We start from the raw sequence: 4,566 nt of genomic DNA, 5'->3' as shown, positions 1-4,566 counted from the left end.
TCTGCTTCTCCCTTTCCCTCTTCCTGCCTCTCCTCCTGCTTGTGTGTGCTCACTCTCTCACAAATAAATAAGTAAATAAAAAGTTTTCAAAACAAAAAAAAACCCCTAAAGGACAGATCTTGTTAAGAATATCCAAAAGGGGGGCACCTGGGTGGCTCAGTCGTTAAGTGTCTGCCTTCGGCTCGGGTCATGATCCTTGGGTCCTGGGATTGAGCCCCACATCGGGCTCCCTGCTCAGTGGGAAGCCTGCTTCTCCCTCTCCCACTCCTCTGCTGTGTTCCCTCTCTTGCTGTATCCCTCTCTGTCAAAAAAAAAAAAAAAAAAAAAAAGAATATCCAAAAGGGACTGACTGGAAGGGGTTGCCCCCCTCATGAGGGGCTGGAGGTCGTGACATTCTAGATGTTCACCATCACCGAGCTTTGACTGGCCCAACCCAAGGAACGGTGGCATTCAATAGTAGTCAAATGTAGTCAAATGACAGATGGCCCAGTCTTGCTCCTTGGCTCCTAGTATTAACCCATTAACATTGAGGGCGGTGGAGACAGGTCCCCTCTGGGTTCAGCTTTCAAAATCACAGTCTCCTGCACAGCCATTGTGCTCTTCTATAATTCGGGCCTGCCCCTGGCATGGGAGGCAGGTATTGACCTGGCATAAGGACCAAGTCAGACATGTGGACTGGCAAGGTAAATAGTAACTCAGAGTAGGAAAATGATTGCCCCACCAAACTGCTGTTCCAGCATAATATATCCAGATGTGAGTCTTGAAGTTTAAGAGGTTTGTGCATAATTGCAGAGGCCCCTGTCTCCTCTCAAGGGATCATAAATAAATCCTCAGCCTGCCTAGATAACCAAGTTATCCATTTATGAAGCCTATGCCACGGGGTGGAGGGCAAGACAAAGGGTTTTATTTAGTAAAAGTTAGGCCTTGTCTCCAAGTCCATGAGCTGTAACTGCTGGACCTTTGGGAAACTGGTAGCTTTGATCTTTTCTTCTTGTTGGGGCCAAGATCACAGAGCTTCCCTTACCAGATTCAGTTGTAATTTTTTTTCTTGGTTTTCACGAATTGTGACTATTAATATCCATATCTTATACCTGACTTTCATTTGTCTTGGAGAAGTCTCATTCAGAGGCTCAGACATCAGAGGAGCAGTCCCACTGAGGACCAGTGATTAAGGCCTGACCATCAGCTAGCTATGTTCAAACTGTCAGTTATCCAGAAAGCCCTTGATATCAGGCAGCCAGAAAGGCTGAAGAACCAAAGGATTCCTGGGCACACAGCTGCTTGCCTGTGCACTGGGGACAGTGATGGGGGTGGGTGGGGTGGGTGGATGCGTGGTGGGGTGGGGGATGGTGGGGAGTGTGGGGGGAGGGTTGCAGGATAGGACCTTGAGTACTTCCTGGTGTAGAGATCAACCAGCATGGTACAGTACACAGGATGCATGGCTCCTCCTGCCCAAGGTTTCAAAACTGATTTCAGGTAACATAACAGGATCCTAATTCCTAAATTTTCCACTTTGGGTTTTTAAAGGCCAGGATCCGGGCACCTGGGTGGCTCAGTTGGTTAAGTGCCTTCGGCACAGGTCATGATCCTGGAGTCCAGGGGATGGAGCCCAACATCAGGCTCCCTGTTCAGTGGGGAGTCTGCTTCTCCTTCTCTCTCTGTGCCTCTCCCCCTGCTCATGTTTTCTTGCACTCTATCTCTCTCTCAAATAAATAAATAAAATCTTTAAAAAAAAAAAAAGGCTAGGATCTTCAGTGGGAATTGGGACTTTTTTTTTTTTAAGATTTTATTTATTTATTTGACAGAGAGAGAGATTACAAGTAGAGCAGCAGGCAAAGAGAGGGGGAAAACAGGCTCCCTGCCAAGCAGAGAGCCCGATGCAGGGCTCGATTCTAGGACCCTGAGCTCATGACCTGAGTCGAAGGCAAAATGCTTAACCCACTGAGCCACCCAGGTTCCCCAGGAATTGGGAGTTTTGTTTGATTTTTTTTCTTCTACCTAGATACCTAACTTCTCCAGACCACAAAGCCAGTGTATATTATTGTCCTGGTCACCTTCTGACACTCTTATGTTGCAGCTGCTGGAATTCTGGAAGTGAGCATTATAACTGCTCATCAGACCCATTCCCAGATGCTCCAGGAAGGGAGCAAAATAGGAGCCACCAGCCCCTCCATCTTTCACTGGCTGAATGCCAAAATCCTTCACACTACCAGTTTCTGTGAACTGCAGGTAGAAGTAGCCACAGTCGACTGCCCCGTGCACCTGGGCGCAGAAGCCCAAACAAAAATCCTGTGTTAGGTATAGAAGCAATTGGCCTCTAGCTGGTTAGTATCCATGTTAGCCAAAGAGATTTCCTGCATTTTCATTGGTAAACCATGGCGGAGCGCAGCAGCGCAGGCAGCAACAAGTCAGGCTCTCTCAAGTCAGGCTCTCTCGGGCTCCCTGCGGCTGTGGCAGGGCCTGGAGGCCTATTAAGGCCGTGTCCCCGGCGCCTGGGTGGCTCAGTGGGTTAAGCCGCTGCCTTCAGCTCAGGTCATGATCTCAGGGTCCTGAGATCGAGCCCCTCATTGGGCTCCTTGCTCAGCGGGGAGCCTGCTTCTCTCTCTGCCTCTGTCTGCTTGTGATCTCTGTCTCTCTCCCTGTCAAATAAATAAATAAGTAACATCTTTAAAAAAAAAAAAAAAAAAGGCCATGTCCCCTGGTGGCGGGGGCAGGGGGAGTCTGCGGTGCTGAGGCAGCCAGCAGCCAGCGGCATCTGCCCGGGAACCCCAAGCCTTTCAGTTTCTTCTGGCGTCTCTCGGAGTCTGGGACTTTGAGCTCGGGGCTGGACCGGGACTCACTGCCAAATAGTCTCTGAGCCTCAGCCAGCAGCCCCCTACAGCTTTTATTTTTTTAAAGTAGTATTTTTAATTTTTATTTTACTAAAAATAAAAGTTTTACCTTTGAAAACACAAGTGGTCATGAAGAAATGCTTATGATTTAAGGTCAAGTGCAAAGGGGCCAAAATAGTTAAGATTACTATTATTACTATTATTATTAGTTAAGATTACTAAGATTATTACTATTTTTTTTACTATTATTATTATTACTATTTAGTCCAACATTCTAAGCAGCTATACTCAGCTCACAGTATATAGTAGGCCCCTTTAAAAGGAGATCCAGGCTCCATGCTCAGAGGGGAGTCTGCTCTGCTTCTCTCTCTCTCCCTCTACCCCTCCCCTTGCTCATGCTCACGTGCTCTCTCACTCTCTCAACAACAACAACAAAATCTAGACGTGTATTTTCAACTTGGTTTTCATTTAGGTTCTGTCCTATTCCTGCCAAAATATATGCAGAGACTACTTTTGGTAATGCCTCTCCATATCTGACCTAGCCCCAGGTACTCTCCTTTTTTTTTTTTTTTTTTTAAGATTTTATTTATTTACTTGAGAGAGAGCATGTGTTTGCAGGAGCACCAGCACAAACAGGCGGGAGGGGCAGAGAGAGAGGGAAAAGCAGGCTCCCCACTGGACAGGGAGCCAGATAAGGGACCTCAGTCCCAGGACCCTGGGATCATGACCTGAGCCCAAGTCTGGAACAAAAATATTTGAAGTTTGAATTAAAGTCACTCTGTGCTTTCACAGGTAACTTTTGAATTCTCCTCCATTTCATGATTTCCAAAGATGGATATAAAATTGATATCCCTTTAGCCAAGAAGATATGAGGTCTGAGATCCTATCCAGGTCAGAGAAACATCTTTCTCTCTCCAAAGCAGATTCTGCACAACCAAAATAGAGATTTAAGCATATACCTCTCCTACCTCTTATCTTACTTGAGATACCCCCCAATGCCTGCAGGATCAAGTCCAAGCTCTTTAATATGGCTCTCAAGACCCCTCATAATCTGGGGTGCCTGGGTGGCTCAGTGGGTTAAAGCCTCTGCCTTCGGCTCGGGTCATGATCTGAGGGTCCTGGGATCAAGCCCTGCATGGGGCTTTCTGATCAGTGGAGATCCTGCTTCCTCCTCTCTCTGCCTGCTTCTCTGCCTACTTGTGATCTCTGTCTGTCAAATAAATAAAATCTTAAAAAAAAAAAAAAAAGAACCCTCACAATCTACTGCCATTCTACCTTCCAACTTTATCTTCCAGTCATCTGCTAACCTTTTTCTTTCTTCCTAACCAGATATTACATCAAACTACTTCCATTCCTTAAACACATATTAATTTTTTCCACATTTTATTGATGTATACCATTCATACAATAAGGAGCACCAAACTTAAGTGTACAACTCAGTGGTGGTTTATATAGGTACCCACATGATCAAGATCTAGAACATGACTAAGATCTAGAACATTTCTAGCACTCTAGAAACCTCTCCATACCACCCTTAGTCCATATCTATACAATTCTGACTTCCATCAATATTCATTTTGCCTGTTCTTTAATTTAAAAAAAATATGCCATATGTATTCCTTTTTCTTTTCTGTTCTTTTTTTTTTTTTAAGTAAGCTCTATGCTCAGCGTGGGTCTTGAACTCATGACCCATACACCCCTAGATCAAGAATTGCATGGTCCACTAACTGAGCCT

The 4,566-nt window shown here is 45.5% G+C and overlaps 1 pseudogene; it reads right to left on the bottom strand.

The window, feature by feature from the left end:
* Positions 1-2,050: 2,050 nt before the first annotated feature.
* On the bottom strand, positions 2,051-2,360 carry LOC132002051 (ataxin-7-like protein 3B; annotated as a pseudogene).
* Between the last annotated feature and the right edge of the window lie 2,206 nt (positions 2,361-4,566).

The sequence above is a fragment of the Mustela nigripes genome, chromosome 14 (assembly GCF_022355385.1).
Source record: "Mustela nigripes isolate SB6536 chromosome 14, MUSNIG.SB6536, whole genome shotgun sequence".
NCBI lineage: Eukaryota > Metazoa > Chordata > Mammalia > Carnivora > Mustelidae > Mustela > Mustela nigripes.
Note: the sequence above shows the minus strand (reverse complement) of the source record. Positions and strands in the feature narration are given on the sequence as shown.